Here is a 19,498-nt window from a genome sequence, read left to right as displayed (position 1 = left end):
GTACTCACACACAGACACATACAGATACATACACACAGAAACACACATACACACAGACACATGCACGCACACACACATACAGGCACACACACACAGACACATGCAGGCACACGCGCGCGCACAGACACACGCGCACGCACACACACATATACAGGCACACGTGCACACATACATGCATGCACACACACACACATACGGGCACACACACATACATACAGGCACACGCACGCACACACATACATACAGGCGCACGCACACACGCACACACATACATACAGGCACACACGCACACACACAGACAGACACACATTTGTGCATGTACATACAAATGCACAGGTGTACCGATGCACATGCATGTGTTGCATACACACATATCCAGGCACATACATGTGCATATTCAGACACATACATACAGACACACGCATGCATATATATTGGTACACATGTTCAGCTAAATGTTTATGAGTGCCATCCTTGGATCCTAATGAGCTATATCCTTTCAAAGTTGCACTAATGATGTTGTATTAGCTTTGTTGAGAATGAGACACCCTGGTGAGTTTGTCCACAGACAGTGCTGTGAACTCCAGACACAATCAATTTCACTGGGTAATTAGGTTTCCCAGCTATTAATGATATCTGTTGTTAGCTTTGATTAGAGTGAGGACTGATGTAAGGAACAATGTGACTTTTTCTTGCCTTTTATTTTGAAGTGATTATTGATAATGAGCAGCAATAAAGCTGGACAGGCCCCTTTGAGATGGTTGCGAGATGAATTGTCAATTCCTGTTGTCAGAATCCTGAAACATTCAGAATAGAACTGAGCTGCGGGAACTGTTACTGATGTGTTCTGCAAAATGCAAGTATAATTCAACGCACAAACCTGTTGACCTAAAGCAGTGTCTAACTTCTCTGTTTAGGAATCAGTGACTGCGTGAGGCTCTGACAAGCTGACGAAAGGACTGAAGAAGCTGTTAACTGGTAGGAAAGAAACACTTCCTTCATTTAAGAATTTTCACATGGCTTGTTTCTTCGTAACACTTACAGGTTTTGAAAGGTTTATGACCAAGGTGGAGGAATGAGGTTTCCATTTGCTGCAGTGGTCACTTTGTGGTGTTCTTCTGCATCTTTTTAACAGTGTTCAAGATGAGAAGGTGGGATCCGTAGAAAAGAAAGATTAATGGAAAGCAAGCTTCCAATTGACTTTTTTATCTTCCTACTATAGACCCATTTACCTCACACCTGCCTCTCCCAATATTATCCCCATCGACAAAAACTCAGTGACAAGTCAAACCTTACAGCGTGGTGAATCCAATACTGAAAAAAGGGAGGAAGAGTCTGGAGGGAGAGGGGGTTTGGGATGGTGTTTGTGTGTTCAGAGCAGCTACATCGGTGGAAGTAGTTATTGGCCAACGTCACGTTTGCATTTTTGCAAACCAACCACCAGGGGAAGCAAATTAGTGACGACCAGAGATGGGACATTGAACTGAAGAGGTTCCAGGACAACCAAGAGACTGAGAGCAAAAGCCAAAAAACAGACAACCCAGAATGAACTGTGGATGCTGTGAATCAGGGAAGGTAAACAGAAGTTGCTGGAAAAGCTCAGCAGGTCTGGCAGCATCTGTAAAGAGAAATCAGAGTTAACATTTCAGGTCCTGGTTCTGAGGAAGGGTCTCCAGACCCGAAACATTAACTCTGATTTCTCTCCGAAGATGCTGCCAGACCTGCTGAGCTTTTCCAGCAACTTCTGTTTACCTTCCCGGATTCACAGCATCCACAGTTCATTCTGGGTCGTCTGTTTTTTCTGGAATTTATTAACTCCTTGAGCGGAGGAGATGTGGAGGGTGGTTACTGAACAGGGGAGAGGGGTAGGAGAGAGGACATGATGGTGTGGCAACGAGGAGTGCAAACAGAGGATGGGTGAGAGACTTGGACAAGGAGAGAGAGAGAGAGAGGTGAAGCTTTTGATATCAAAGTGTTTCAAGTTTGTAATTGGGTGTAAGCTCCAGAGTCCACGCTGCACAGGTTTGAAAGGATTTGCAGGCGTATTATGCTGGCTGTATTTTGGAAAGTGTGTGTGCGTGTGTGCGTGCGTGTCTGCAATTTGTTCAGCATTGAACTTTAAGCAGCCTGGATGATTGACTGGGAGTGGTGCTGAGGTGGGTTCAGGTTTGATTTAAGCTCAGGATTGTATTTCTAACTATAAACTGGAAATGGAAGATCAGCTGCTGTGTGTTGCTGTGTTAATTCAGCTTTTCCTGACAGTGACGTCCAAGAGTAAATGGGCAGATGGATCAGCCCATAGTGCAGGCTGTAATGAATGTGTATATACACACACCAATCCCAGCCTCTAACATACCTCCTGTAAATATGCGGCTTGTTTGTAAATATGTACCTGGCTGCGACCGTAAATATACTCGGCATTCGGAAGCCTTTGGGGATGCTCCGTTATGCGCGCGCGCAGAACAAGGTCACATGATGCTCCGATTCACGCGCCGGAGGCGTGCAGGGGGTCACGTGGTTCTCCGTTTCGCGGGCAAAACAAGGTCACGTGGGGTCAGACATCCGGGAACGTAAGGAGGCGGAGAATGGAGTCAGATCAACAGCCAATCAGAAGATAATCCCATATCAGTGATTTCATGATGTTTTTTATTATATAAAAAGACTGGATCAGGCACAGAAGGGTGTGTATTTTTCCGAACTGACACACTGTATAGTTTGTCAGGGACAGAAAGGTTTAGACCCAGAGCTCTGAATGCTTTATCCACTTATTCCTAAAATAAATTAAAAATGTGAGACTGAATATCTTCTCCTATTGCTTCATTTAAAGAACACGCAGGACTTGGCTCACACATAGAAGAAAGTAAGTTGGTAGATTAAGCCAAAGTCCGACACTCCCTACAATCCCAGAACCAGACTCAGTTGATAAAATGGTGAGCATTTCCCACATCAGAAGTCTCTCTCTCACTGTATTGCTGGGTGGACTTGGTTTATCTCTTGAAAAAACAACATTTGTCAACCCAATGAATTGCTGCCCTGAGCTTGCTGGCCAGGATGCTGTGTGATTGGTTATAGACATTTCCTCAAACTCATCCTCCCTCAATCAGTCTCTTTCTCTTTTCTCCCTCTCTCTCTAACACCTCACTCACTACTGCACATCCTTCCCCTCATTTCCCTCCCACTTTATTCTCTCTGTTGACCCCTCCAATCCCCTCACTCACTAGTCTTCCCCCATTATCCAACTCACCTTCCTATTCCACCCCCTCTCCCTATACACAGCCCCAACTTCCACCTCCCTCGGCACCCTCCCACGCCTCCATCTCTGTCTCCCCGCCCCCCCCCCCCACACCCACACTCCCCTGACACCCACACTCCCCCCTGACACCCCCACTCCCCTCCCCCCCACATTATCTTCAGTTGATGAAACTTTCCAGGTGTATAACTCCGATCTCCATTCTTCTTGTGGCAGTAAATGACTCTGTATCTGTGCCGAAGTAACCATCAAATCAATACCCTCCATCTGAAATGGATTTAATATCCAATGTTACAACAATTTGTGGGCTTGTCCACTTAGTGCCCACTCTGTTAGCCCCTCATTCACAGAAACTTACCCCATCCACCTCACTGTCAGTTCAGTGTCTCTCCTTCCCTCCACTCTTCCTGCCTATCCTCTTCCCTATCTCATACACCTATTGACTCAATTAAGAGTCTCCCCAACACCTCCTTGTCTCATCTCTGCTCTCTATCACTGCCATCTCTATCACAGCCATCTGCCTCTGAGATTTCCATTTCTCTCTATCACTCCCATCTCTCTGTCACTCCCATCTCTATCTATCACTCTCATCCCTCTCTTTCACTCTCCTATCTCTCTATCACTCCCATCTCTCTCTGTCACTCCCATCCCTAGAGAGTTTTGAGATGATGTGTAGCTCAGGTTGAGGTCCTGGATGTAGGTTTGCTCGCTGAGCTGGAAAGTTCATTTTCAGACATTTTGTCACCATATGCGGTAACATCTTCAGTGAGTCTCCAGATGAAGCACTGGTGACATGGTCCACTTCCTATTTACGTGTTTAGATATCTTTGGGTTGGTGACATCATTTCATGTGGTGATGTCGTTTCCTGTGCTGATGTCATTTCCTGTTCTTTCTCTCAGAGGGTGGTAGATGGGGTCTAACTCGATATGTTTGTTGATAGAGTTCCGGTTGGAATGCCATGCTTCTAGGAATTCTTGTGTGTGTCTCTGTTTGGCGTGTCCTAGGATGGATGTGTTGTCCCAGTCAAAGTGGTGTCCTTCCTCATCTGTATGTAAGGATACTAGTGAGAGAGGGTCATGTCGTTTTGTGGCTAGTTGATGTTCACGTATCCTGGTGGCTAGTTTTCTGCCTGTTTGTCCAATGTAGTGTTTGTTACAGTCCTTGCATGGTATTTTGTAAATGACATTAGTTTTGCTCATTGTCTGTATAGAGTCTTGCAAGTTCATTAGCTGCTGTTTTAGTGTGTTGGTGGGTTTGGGTAATAATGCCAAGGGGTCTAAGTAGTCTGGCAGTCATTTCCGAGATGTCTTTGATGTAGGGGAGAGTGGCTAGGGTTTCTGGACGTATTTTGTCTGCTTGTTTAGATTTGTTGTTGAGAAATTGGCAGACTGTGTTCATTGGGTACCCATTCTTTTTGAATAAACTGTTTAGATGATTTCGCTCTGCTCTCCGTAGTTCCTCTGTGCTGCAGTGTGTGGTGGCTCGTTGAAATAATGTTTTAATGCAGCTCCATTTGTGGGTGTTGGGATGATTGCTTCTGTAGTTAAGTATTCGGTCCATATGTGTTGTTTTCCTGTAGACGCTGGTTTGGGGTTCCCCATTGGTGTTCACTCTACTGCAACATCGAGGAATGTTGTTGTTTTCCTCCTCATTAGTGAATTTTATGCCAGGAAGGGTATTATTGATGGTCTTGAAGGTTTCCTCTAATTTGTTTCATTTAGTGATGACAAAGGTGTCATCCACGAAAGGGATCCAGAGTTTGGGTTGGATGGTTGGCAGAGCTGTTTGTTCAAGTCTCTGCATTACTGCCTCTGCTAAGAACCCTGATATCAGAGATCCCATGGGTGTTCTGTTGGTTTGACTGTAGGTTTTGTTGTTGAAGGTGTAGTGGGTGGTAAGGCATAAGTCCACAAGCTTGACGATACTGTCCTTGCTGTTGAAGTTGGTGGTGATTGATGTATGTGTCTTTGGGTCTTCTAATAGTGTAGTCAGTGTTTACTTGGCCTGATTGATGTGAGTAGGGCTATACATCAAAGGAAACCATTATTTCATCCTCTTCTATCTTAGTGTCTTTGATGGTCTTCAGGAATTCTTGAGTGGAGTGGATGGAAGGGCTTGAGTCTTCTACTAAGTGTTTTATTCTTTGGTGTAGCTCCTTGGCCAATCTGTAAGTTGATGTTCCAGGTGACGAGACTATGAGTCTGAGGGGGACTCCTGGTTTGTGAATTTTGGGTAATCCATAGAAGCGTGGTGTGTTGGATCCATTGGGTTTCATTTCTTGGAGGTCGGTCTTATTTATTTTTCCAGATTTCTGAAGGTTTTTGAGTAGGGCTGTGATTCAGTTCTCTAGTTGTGGGATCGGGTCTATTGCCACCTGTTGGTAAGTGTTGGTATCTGTAAGCAGTACGTTCGCTTTGTCAATGTAGTCTCTTTGATTTAAAATGACTGTCAAGCGTCCTATGTCTACAGGTAGGATAACTTTTTTTTATTTTTTTGAGTCCTTCTAGTGCTTTCCTTCCTAGTGTATTGAGTGTGTTTCCTTCCTTTTACCTGCTTAATGTTGGTGCAACTGTCTGTCTGATGGTTTGCTGGGTTTCTCCCGTGAGTTCATTGTCTTTCAGTGTTGTTTCTAATGCTGCTAAGACATCACCACAGGAAATGACATCACAGACCCACGGAAACCTAAACACATACCAGCAGTGCTCATTCGGAGGCTCACTGATGATGTTACCTAGTATGGTGACGAAATGTCTGAAAACAAACCTTCCAACTCAGCGAGCAAACCTACACCCACTCCTATCACTCTCCATCCCTCCCATCTCTCTCTGTCCTTGGGGCGGCAAGGAGGATCAGTGGTTAGCACTACTGCCTCACAGCACCAAGATCCAAGGTTCGATTCCACCCTCAGGCGACTGTCCGTGTGGAGTTTGCACATTCTCCCCGTGTCTGCGTGGGTTTCCTCTGGGTGCTCCGGTTTCCTCCCACAGTCCAAAGGTGTGTAGGTCAGGTGACTTGGCCATGCTAAATTGCCCATAGTATTAGGTGCATTAGTCAGAGGGAAATGGGTCTGGGTGGGTTACTCTTCGGAGGGTCGGAGTGGACTGGTTGGGCCGAAGGGCCTGTTTCCACACTGTAGGGAATCTAATCTCTTTCCATCCCTCCCATCTCTCTCTGTCCCTCCCACCTCTCTCTCTCTATCACTCTATTTCTCTCTATCACTCCTATCTCTCTCTCTCTGTCAGTCCTTTCTCCAACTCCTGCCTCTGTCCTTCACCCTGCCATGTCCTTGTCACTCTCGGTTTCCATGGCAATGCTGTGCATTCTTTGGGAACGTTACTGCCCTTTTAAGTTTCCAATCTCGGAATGTATAAAATACAAATTCTCCTTCATAGCCAAAACCTAAAGCTCATCCAGAACCCGGGCACTGCGTTTCCCAGCTCCCAGCCAGCTCCCTGGAATTCTCGCGTCAATGTGAATCCCAGCAGGAGACTGAAATACTCTCAGATATCTCTGGATTACTTGCACGAATCCTGTTTCACAGTATTGGAAACAACAGGGTTTAATGGATTGGACTCAGTGACGCAAGTCACTAATGGAGTTGCAGGCTTACCAATGCATGTCCTGTAATGGGAATCATGCAGGTACACAGGCAGAGGGCACTCAGTCTGCAGTGAGGCAGCTGACTCAGATGAAAAACGGCAGCAAAGAAACCAATCTGACCTGCATCAATATTCTGATTTAAACAAGGGATCAGACAGAGTTTAGCTCTGCACAGGTTAGTCTCAACTTGAGTCATTCAGCAGAATTGGCTTTTATAGGCTTATAACGTGAAAGAGGAACTGAGTTACCTGAAAATGTGGGGTTGTGTGTAACAGCATTGTAATTAATCCCCTGGACTGTCTGTTGACACTCAGCTCCATCAGTGTTTGATAGCTGCATTCCCAACACACCATTCCTGATTTCCCTGGGTGTTTGGTATTCCCCACATTGCAGTTGAGAGAGCAGGAGTGACCACTCTCCATGAGGGCCCGTGTTTCAAATCTCACATTAAATACTGAGACTATTTGCTGGCTGTTTGATCATCTGTCAGTGTTTGCCAGTTGTTCCCACTGCAATTAATAGAGTCATAGAGTCCGAGAGGTATAGAGCATGGAAACAGACCCCTTCGCCCATGACATCCAGTTTTCATGATTTAAACTAGTCCCATTTACCTGCGTTTGGACCATATCGCTCCATACCTATCCCATTCATGTACCAGTCTAAATGTTTCTTAAACAACAAAATTGTACTTGCTTCCACCACTACCTCTGGCAACCCATTCCAGACACTCAACACCCTGTGTGTGAAAAAATTGTCCCTCCAGACCCTTTTGTATCTCTCATCTTAAACCTATGTCCTCTGGTTTTATCCTCCCCTACCATGGGGAGATGCTGTCCGCTATCAACCTTATCTAGGACTCTCATGATATTATCTACCTCTATAAGGTCATCCCACATTCTCCTACGCTCCAAGGAAAAGAGTTCCACGCTGTCTAATCTCTCTTTATAACACAGACCTTCCAGTCCAGGTAGCATCTTAGTAAATCTTTTCTGCAATCTTTCTAGTTTAACATCCTTTGTATAGTAGGGCAACCAGAACTACAGGCAGTACTCCAAATGTGGCCTCATCAATGTCTTGTACAGCTCAAACAAGATGTCCTCTTTCTTATACTCAATGCTCTGGCTGATGAAAATTAGCACGCCAAAAGCCTTCTTCACTGCCCTGTCTATCTGTGATTCCATTTTCAAGGAGCTGTGAACCTTTACCCTTAGATCGCTTTATTGTATAACACTCCCCAGCGCCGTGCCATCGGCTGTGTAAGCTCTACCCTCTTTTGCTTTAACAAAATGCAACATATTGTATATATCTAAATTAAACTCTATCTGCCATTACTCAGTCCACAGGTCCAATTGATCAAGACCTCGATGCATTTCCAGATAACCTCCTTCGCTGTCCACTATACCACCAATCTTGGTGTCATCCACAAACTTACTAACCATATCTCCTAAATTCTCATCCAAATAATTCATATTAATGACAAATAACAGTGGACCAAGCACCAATCCCTGTGGCATACCGCTGGTCGCAGCCTTCAGTCTGAAAAACAACCCTCTCCCACTGCCCTCTGTCTCCTAATGTTAAACCAGTTGTGTGTCCAATTGGCTGGCTCCCCGTGGATCCAGAGATTTATCCATACTGAGCCATGCTTTGCCAAGGAAAGTAATCCTAGTTTTATTTCTAGGAGGGATAAAATTGAAGAGAATGGAAGCTCTGAATGAGATCTAACCAAGATTCAGTGCATCGCACTGAACAGTTCTGGTTACCATATCATTAAAAAGGTGATAGAGACACTGGAGAAGATATAGGGAAGAGGTACAAGGATGATATCGAAAGGTAGCGATTGGATGATGCCGAGCTTGGATAATTAATGACATTAAATGTAACAGGGAAAGTCACCTTCACGACAGTACAGTGCACTGACAGACCCTTTCCTGAGCCAGGCTGCAAAAACAGCTCCTCAGCAAGAGTCTAATCAGGAGGCAAATAGCAAATATTTTCCCAGCCAACCCACTCACTGGAAATGGAGTCAATGACTAGGAGGTTGGCTACTGTAATGGCCTGTGCTGTTTATCTCTGCCTTTGACCTGCCACATTTCAATGCCTCAATCTGTTACCGAAAGGAACCTGAGATTGATTGTGGTTATGTAAACTCTCAATCTGTAGTTCAAATATGCTCACTTCTCTACATATTCTGAGTGGCTCTTGTATGTTATTGATTGATGGAGTGTTTGACCCCCCATTTCTCGATTCTCTTTCGTTGGAACTGGTGCTTGTTTGTTTGTGATTCATTGTGACCTGAAATCTGAATCACTCCGACTGCAAATGTAGTCATGGTGTGAGATGTTACGGAAGTCAACATAACAGTACAGGGGGGGGGGGGGGGGGGGGGGGGGGGCGGTGGTGGGGAGGGGAGGTGATGGCAGGGCAAAGCTAATGTTATTTCCATCGGCCTTGTTTTGTTATTGTTGTTACCCAGTTGGATGTTTCTATATTTAGAACGGGAGGTAGAGCTTGTCATTCCAGCAGCCAACTGTAGATGCTGCACGAGAGCCTTCAGCTGATGACATCTACAGCGTGACATTTCACCAAAGACAATACCCATCAGAATGACACTCACACTCACACTCAGATAAACACACTCACACACTCATACACACACAGACACACTCACACCACAGACACGCACTCACACACACACACTCACACACACAGATAATCACACACACGAACACACAGACACTCACACACACACTCACACAGTCACTCACACACACAGACACACACACACTCACACACTCACACAAACACTAACACAGACACTCACACACACACTCATACAAACACACACACACTCACACAGACACTCACCCACACACAGACACACGCACACAGACATGCATACACACACAGACACACACACCCGCACTCACACACAGATACTCACACACACACAAACACACACAGACACTCACACACACTCACACAGACACTCACCCACACACAGACACACACACACTCACACTCACACACACTCACATACACACACACACAAACTCACACACAGGCACTCACACACACTCATTCAGACACACACAGACATTCCCACACAAACAAACACATACAGCCACTCACACACAAACTCATACTCACACAGACACACTCACACTCACACACACACTCACACTCACGCACGCACATACACACAGACACACACACACAGCTGTCCACGCACATCACCACAGACACACTCACATACAGACTCACACACACTCACGCACAGACATACACACACCCAGCCCCACACACACACACTCACATGCACACACACACTCACACGCACATACACACTTACCCATGCACTCACACACACACTCACATATTCACACTGACAAATACAAACACAGACACAGAAACACACACAGACACACACTCACACAGACACAGACACACACACTCACACAGACACACACACTCACATGCACACACACAGACACACATACACTCACACTCACTCACACACAGATACACACACAAACACAGAGTCACACACATACAACCACCCCTCCCACACACACAGACATGCACTCACACACCCACACACAGACACAGAGACATCCACACAAACGCACACACATGCACTCACACACTGACACATCAACACACAGAGAAAGACACACACACACAAAGACGCAGCCAAATGCCATACAGAAATCTCGTTTTCAACACCTACATTCCCCCTCCCCCCACCACGCTGCCACACATATACACAGATATATCAGATAACGCAGATAACACAGATATAACAGATATAACAGATATACACAGATATATCAGATAACGCAGATAACACAGATATAACAGATATAACAGATATACACAGATATATCAGATAACGCAGATAACACAGATATAACAGATATACACAGATATATCAGATAACGCAGATAACACAGATATAACAGATATACACAGATATACACAGATATACACAGATGTAACAGATATAACAGATATACACAGATATACACAGATATATCAGATAACACAGATATAACAGATATAACAGATATACACAGATATAACAGATATACACAGATACACAGAGATAACACAGATATACACAGATAACACAGATATACACAGATATAACAGATATACACAGATATACACAGATATATCAGATAACACAGATAACACAGATATAACAGATATAACAGATATACACAGATATAACAGATATACACAGATACACAGAGATAACACAGATATACACAGATAACACAGATATACACAGATAACACAGATATACACAGATAACACAGATATACACAGATATAACAGATATACACAGATATACACAGATATACACAGATATACACAGATATACACAGATATAACAGATATAACAGATATACACAGATATAACAGATATAACAGATATACACAGATATACACAGGTAACACAGATATACACAGATATAACAGATATAACAGATAACACAGATAACACAGATATAACAGATATAACAGATATACACAGATATACACAGATATAACAGATATACACAGATACACAGAGATAACACAGATATACACAGATAACACAGATATACACAGATATAACAGATATACACAGATATACACAGATATACACAGATATAACAGATATAACAGATATACACAGATATAACAGATATACACAGATATACACAGATAACACAGATATACACAGATATAACAGATATAACAGATAACACAGATAACACAGATATAACAGATATAACAGATATACACAGATATACACAGATATAACAGATATAACAGATATACACAGATATACACAGATAACACAGATATACACAGATATAACAGATATAACAGATAACACAGATATAACAGATATAACAGATATACACAGATATACACAGATATAACAGATATAACAGATATACACAGATATACACAGATATACACAGATATATCAGATAACACAGATAACACAGATATAACAGATATAACAGATATACACAGATATAATAGATATAACAGATATACACAGATATACACAGATATACACAGATATACACAGATAACACAGATATACACAGATAACACAGATATACACAGATATAACAGATATACACAGATATATCAGATAACACAGATATAACAGATATACACAGATATAACAGATATAACAGATATACACAGATATACACAGATATAACAGATATACACAGATATACACAGATAACAGATATACACAGATATACACAGATATAACAGATATACACAGATATACACAGATATACACAGATATAACAGATATACACAGATATAACAGATATACACAGATATATACAGATATACACAGATATAACAGATATACACAGATATACACAGATAACACAGATATACACAGATAACACAGATATAACAGATATACACAGATATACACAGATATACACAGATATAACAGATATAACAGATATACACAGATATACACAGATAACACAGATATACACAGATATAACAGATATACACAGATATACACAGATATACACAGATATACACAGATATAACAGATATACACAGATATACACAGATAACACAGATATACACAGATAACACAGATATACACAGATAACACAGATATACACAGATATAACAGATATAACAGATATACGCAGATATACACAGATATACACAGATAACACAGTTATACACAGATATAACAGATATACACAGATATACACAGATATACACAAATATAACAGATATACGCAGATATACACAGATATAACAGATATACACAGATATACACAGATATACACAGATATACACAGATATAACAGATTCACAGATATACACAGATATACACAGATATACACAGATATAACAGATATACACAGATATACACAGATATACACAGATAACACAGATATACACAGATATACACAGATATACACAGATATACACAGATATACATAGATATACACAGATATACACAGATATACACAGATATACACAGATATAACAGGTATACACAGATATACACAGATATACACAGATAACACAGTTATACACAGATAACACAGATATACACAGATATAACAGATATACACAGATATACACAGATATAACAGATATACACAGATATACACAGATATACACAGATAACACAGATATACACAGATATAACAGATATACACAGATATACACAGATATACACAGATATAACAGATCTACACAGATATACACAGATATACACAGATATACACAGATAACACAGATATACACAGATATAACAGATATACACAGATATACACAGATATACACAGATATACACAGATATAACAGATATACACAGATATACACAGATAACACAGATATACACAGATATACACAGATAACACAGATATACACAGATATAACAGATATAACAGATATACACAGATATACACAGATATACACAGATATAACAGATATACACAGATATACACGTATATACACAGATATACACAGATATACACAGATATACACAGATATACACAGATATAACAGATTCACAGATATACACAGATATACACAGATATACACAGATATACACAGATATAACAGATATAACAGATATACACAGATATACACAGATAACACAGATATACACAGATATACACAGATATACACAGATATACATAGATATACACAGATATACACAGATATACACAGATATAACAGATATACACAGATATACACAGATATACACAGATATACGCAGATATACACAGATATACACAGATATACACAGATAACACAGATATAACAGATATACACAGATATAACAGATATAACAGATATACACAGATATACACAGATAACACAGATATACACAGATATACACAGATATACACAGATATACATAGATATACACAGATATACACAGATATACACAGATATAACAGATATACACAGATATAACAGATATACACAGATATACACAGATATACACAGATATACACAGATAACACAGATATAACAGATATACACAGATATACACAGATATATCAGATAACACAGATATACACAGATATAACAGATATAACAGATATACACAGATATACACAGATATACACAGATATAACAGATATACACAGATATACACAGATATACACAGATATACACAGATATAACAGGTATACACAGATATACACAGATATACACAGATAACACAGTTATACACAGATAACACAGATATACACAGATATAACAGATATACACAGATATACACAGATATAACAGATATACACAGATATACACAGATATACACAGATAACACAGATATACACAGATATAACAGATATACACAGATATACACAGATATACACAGATATAACAGATCTACACAGATATACACAGATATACACAGATATACACAGATAACACAGATATAACAGATATACACAGATATACACAGATATACACAGATATACACAGATATAACAGATATACACAGATATACACAGATAACACAGATATACACAGATATACACAGATAACACAGATATACACAGATATAACAGATATAACAGATATACACAGATATACACAGATATACACAGATATAACAGATATACACAGATATACACGTATATACACAGATATACACAGATATACACAGATATACACAGATATAACAGATTCACAGATATACACAGATATACACAGATATACACAGATATACACAGATATAACAGATATAACAGATATACACAGATATACACAGATAACACAGATATACACAGATATACACAGATATACACAGATATACATAGATATACACAGATATACACAGATATACACAGATATAACAGATATACACAGATATACACAGATATACACAGATATACGCAGATATACACAGATATACACAGATATACACAGATAACACAGATATAACAGATATACACAGATATAACAGATATAACAGATATACACAGATATACACAGATAACACAGATATACACAGATATACACAGATATACACAGATATACATAGATATACACAGATATACACAGATATACACAGATATAACAGATATACACAGATATAACAGATATACACAGATATACACAGATATACACAGATATACACAGATATACACAGATAACACAGATATAACAGATATACACAGATATACACAGATATATCAGATAACACAGATATACACAGATATAACAGATATAACAGATATACACAGATATACACAGATATACACAGATATAACAGATATACACAGATATACACGTATATACACAGATATAACAGATATACACAGATATACACAGATATAACAGATTCACAGATATACACAGATATACACAGATATAACAGATATAACAGATATACACAGATATACACAGATAACACAGATATAACAGATATACACAGATATACACAGATATACACAGATATACACAGATATACACAGATATAACAGATATACACAGATATACACAGATATACACAGATATAACAGATATAACAGATATACACAGATATACACAGATATATCAGATTCACAGAATTGTTGCAGTGCCAAAGGAGGCCATTTGGCCCATTGTGAGTGCACCTGGTCTCTGATCATTTTATCTGAGTGCCAGTATCCTGCCTTTTCCCTGTAACCTTGTGTATTGTTTCTGGATAAATAATTATCCAGCGTCCTCTTGAATGCCTCAATTGAATTTGCTTTGACCAAACTTCCAGGGAATGCATTCCAGACCCTAACTACTCACTGTGTAGAAAAGTCTGCATTTGCTCCTTTTGCAAATACTTTAAAACTCTCTATCAAACCTCTCCAAGGAAAACAGTCCTAACTTCCCTCAGAATGGATGGGGATCGGACCATTTGCCACAGCAGGTTCACCATGGATGATTAGCCACTGCCCTTTGACCACTGAAGACGATTTGCCAAAGCAAATACCGCAAATAGAAGTATATACAATATTGGAGTATATACAAATAGGAGTATACAAATAGTATACAAATAGAAGTATATACAATATTGGATGAACCCCATCAAGTCTTTTTGCTAAAATACAATATACCTGAGAGAACAAAATAAGAGCTATGTTGAATGTACCATCCACAAACCGCATCGTTTCTGCTAAATGATGTATCCAAGGTTCCCTACCAAATATGATTATACGATTACTTCCTTGACCAGCCAATAGTGTACATACTTCTACCACGTAAGCAGCGTTCAACGTATGTCTGCATGTTTGAAATGGTGAAGTCCTTGGTACCTAATCCCAGACCACAGTGTATCCATTGTGACTGAGCAGGCAGCTATCAGTGCTATGAGAGAATGTTTTCCTGAAGTTAGAATTAGGGGCTTTTTTCTCATTTGACACAAAGTATGCATAGACATATTGCTGCAGTTGGTGCAACTCTTCAATATAACACCGATCCTGATTATGCTTTAAAAGCAAAAATGATAATTGCTTTGGCTTTTATCTTTATAAATAAATAGCACATAACTAACAAACGAACTAAAATGTCATTGTTTAATATTAATGTGAGATTTTACTGCCATTATAAAGATTTTTAAAATATATTTCCTTTTTCTGGTTAAAGTTTGTAACTCATTTTTATATATAAACCAATAAAATGATATTTATTTTACTTTTTTTATCAATATGTAGTATGTAGTTGTATAAATAAAGGGGACTGAGAAGTATGAAAGAACAGGCGGGAGGGAAAACAATCAGTACATATATATATTTCCGGTGGTGAATAGTCTCCGGAGGGCAAATGATCCCAGTGGAGAAACGCTGGTGGTGAACTGGCAGTGGCTAATCGGTGAATCGTCACCAACCCCCAGAATGGAAGTGTCTCAGCCCTGGAACTATTCTCATAAACCTCCTCTGCACTCTCTCCAATGTATTCACATCGTGTGACATCCAAAACTGTTCACTCTATTCCAGCTTAGGTCTAATCAGCGTCTTGTATGAGTTCAATGTAACGTCCTCCTCTTTTATTCTGTGTCCGTATTTATGAAGCCAAGAATACTATATGATTTATTGACAGCTCTCGCTACCTATTCTGCCACCTTTAATGACTTACGCACATATACACCCCAAGTCTCTGCTCTTGTGCACCCTTTAGAATGGTACCTTTGCTTTATACTGTTTACCCATGCTCTTTGCACCAAAATCCATTGCCTCACATTTCTCCACAATGAACCTCATCTGGTACCTCTCCGCCTTCTCCACCAATGTGTTCATGTCTTTGTGAAGCTCTGCACTGTCCACCTCTCAGTTTACCGTTCCCCCAAGTTTTGTGTCAGCTGCAAATTGAGCCCTGCATATCAAGATCCTGGTCAATCATACCCATCAGGATAAATTCCCTGACAAGTCTTCTGTGTGTCCCTGCATGAGTTATCCTTTGGAAGTCTATATGGAAACCACATCAACTGCACTCTTGTTGCCTCTTCAAACTGGACATGCACATGGAGAGCGGTGAGTTGAGGGGTGCGTAGGTTAAGTTACTATATTTTACATTAGGATTAAGTCTTGGCACAACATCGTGGGCCAAAGGGCCTGTTCTGTGCCTACATTTCCATGTTCTATGTTCTAAACCAGCTCCAGCAAGTTAAATACAATACTCTCTTAAGAAATCCATGTTAGCTCTTCTGAATCAATCCACATTTTTCCGTGTGACAATTAATTCTATCCTGAGTAATTGTTGCTCAAAGTTTCCTCACTCTGAACTGAAACTGGGTGGTCTCGAATTGCTGGGTTGATCTTTATGACCTTGTTCTGAACAAGAGTAAGGTGTTTGCAATTCTCCAATTCTCCAACATTACCCCTGAGTCCAGGGAAGATCAAGGATGATGGCCATCACCTTTGCAATGTCCACTCTCACTTCCTTCAATGCATTTCATACTCTACTCCAAACATCCATCTTCCTCTCCTCTCAGAGAGCAGCATGGAATTATTTACCACAGAGAGCTGTACAGGTGGAGTCAATAAGTACTGCGGATTCAAAGCTGAGCGAGACAGATTTTTAATCAGTTAGGGAATTAAAGATCAATTGTAATACTTCCAGATTTGCTGATGATACCAAACAGAGTGGGAAGATCAGTGTCAGGACAATGTTAGGAAGCTTCAAGAGGATTTGGACAGACTGAGTGACCAGGCTGGAAAATACAGCTGGAACACAACGTGAATAAGCATGAAGTTATTCAGTTTGATAGAGAAAACAGAAAGGCAGAATATTTCTTAAATGGCAAGAAGTTGAAAAGTGCAGGAGTTCAAAGGGATCCAAAAACTATGGAACTTCAGCAAGCAGTTAGAGAGGTATTTGGTTTTCATCACCAGAGGCATTGCATACAGAAGGACATCTGTAAGATCTCACCTGGAGAATTATTGAGTCATAGAGTCATAGAGATGTACAGCACAGAAACAGACCCTTCGGCCCAACCCGTCCGTGCCATCCAGATATCCCAACCCAATCTAGTCCCACCTGCCAGCACCTGGCCCATATCCCTCCAAACCCTTCCTATTCATATACCCATCCAAATGCCTCTTAAATGTTGCAATTGTACCAGCCTCCACCACTTCCTCTGGCAGCTCATTCCATACACGTACCACCCTCTGCGTGAAAAAGTTGCCCCTTAGGTCTCTTTTATATCTTTCCCCCCTCACCCTAAATCTATGGCCTCTAGTTCTGGACTCCCTCACCCCAGGGAAAAGACTTTGTCTATTTATTCTATCCATGCCTCTCATAATTTTGTAAACCTCTATAAGGTCACCCCTCAGCCTCCGACGCTCCAGGGAAAACAGCCCCAGCCTGTTCAGCCTCTCCCTATAGCTCAAATCCCCCAACCCTGGCAACATCCTTGTAAATCTTTTCTGAACCCTTTCAAGTTTCACAACATCTTTCCGATAGGAAGGAGACCAGAATTGCATGCAATATTCCAACAGTGGCCTAACCATGACCTGTACAGCTACAACATGACCTCCCAACTCCTGTACTCAATACTCTGACCAATAAAGGAAAGCATACCAAACGCTGCCTTCACTATCCTATCTACCTGCGACTCCACTTTCAAGGAGCTATGAACCTGCACTCCAAGGTCTCTTTGTTTAGCAACACTCCCTCGGACCTTACCATTAAGTACTTAATACAGAGGGAGTGCAGTAAGAGTTCACCAGGAATGGCAGGATTGTCATGCAGAGAGACTGAGGCCTGTAATCTCCAGAGTTTTGAGGAATAAGGTGATGTCTTTGAAACTGACTCAATTCTTCCAGAGTGTGACAGGAAGGTAATTTCAGGACCAGAGAACGCAGCCTCAGAATAATAGCAGGACATTCAAGACTGAAATGAGGAGGCATCTCTCCACTCAGAGGCTGGGAAACACTTGGCATTCTCTGAGCATGAGACTGTGGAGGATCTGTCATCAAGGCAGAAATCCATAGGCCGCTGATGACTGATAACATCAAGAGGTATGGAGATAGTGGGGATAAGTGGCACTGACGGGATAATCAATCATGGTCTAACAGGCTAGCATAGCAGCTGGATGGGCTGAGTGGCCTCCTCCTGTCCATTTGTTCCAATGTGCAGTAATAACTGTCTGGAACATTTCA

General features: G+C 40.7%; 1 protein-coding gene across 7 annotated transcripts in view; it reads left to right on the top strand.

Moving 5' to 3' along the window:
• LOC122542659 (leucine-rich repeat and immunoglobulin-like domain-containing nogo receptor-interacting protein 1) overlaps positions 1-19,498 on the top strand; it is a 645,371-nt gene that overhangs the window by 268,527 nt on the left and 357,346 nt on the right. For all 7 annotated transcript variants that reach the window (XR_015754064.1, XM_087981933.1, XM_087981929.1 and 4 more), the window contains one exon: positions 918-978. The gene's annotated coding sequence lies outside the window, so the exon portion shown is untranslated. The remainder of the gene's footprint in view (positions 1-917; positions 979-19,498) is intronic.

This window comes from Chiloscyllium plagiosum, unplaced genomic scaffold, assembly GCF_037043375.1.
Source record: "Chiloscyllium plagiosum isolate Xiang-an unplaced genomic scaffold, Cpla_swu_hap1 HiC_scaffold_42, whole genome shotgun sequence".
Lineage (NCBI taxonomy): Eukaryota > Metazoa > Chordata > Chondrichthyes > Orectolobiformes > Hemiscylliidae > Chiloscyllium > Chiloscyllium plagiosum.
Note: the sequence above shows the minus strand (reverse complement) of the source record. Positions and strands in the feature narration are given on the sequence as shown.